The sequence below is a fragment of the Bison bison genome, unplaced genomic scaffold (genome assembly GCF_000754665.1).
Source record: "Bison bison bison isolate TAMUID 2011002044 unplaced genomic scaffold, Bison_UMD1.0 scf7180017864270, whole genome shotgun sequence".
Taxonomy (NCBI): Eukaryota; Metazoa; Chordata; class Mammalia; order Artiodactyla; family Bovidae; genus Bison; species Bison bison.
This window is the reverse complement of record NW_011494842.1, coordinates 6415207-6415703: the sequence shown is the minus strand read 5'-3', so window position 1 is coordinate 6415703 and position 497 is coordinate 6415207.

The window sequence follows — 497 nt, the reverse complement described above, 5'->3', positions numbered from 1 at the left end:
GTGTGTGTGTGTGTGTGTGTGTGTGTGTGTGTGTGTGTGTGTGTGTGTGTGTGTGTGTGTGTGTGTGTGTGTGTGTGTGTGTGTGTGTGTGTGTGTGTGTGTGTGTGTGTGTGTGTGTGTGCGCGCGCCCAGGCATGTTATGTGCTAGGCTCCACTCGTGCCATCGTTTGCTGCCTGCAGTTTTACCAACACGAAGAGTGAGTAAGTAAGGCGTAGGGAGGGAGGGTAGCTGGGTGCGAGGTCCGAGGCCAGGCAAGGGCTATTCTAGGCCCGCCTACACACCCCGAGCACAGCACAGACGGGCAGTCACGCTGCGTGCGAGGAGGCCTAGGGGGCTCCACAGACATTAACGGAGGGCCCACGGGGCCTGCGATGCACGTTAGAACGGGGCCCGGCTCCGACCAGCGGGGCGAGGGGCGCACGCCAGGCCCAGACCCCACACGCGAGCTCCGGAGCACTGCCGCCCCGGGGACGCCCCGCGGGACGCCGGGAAGCCG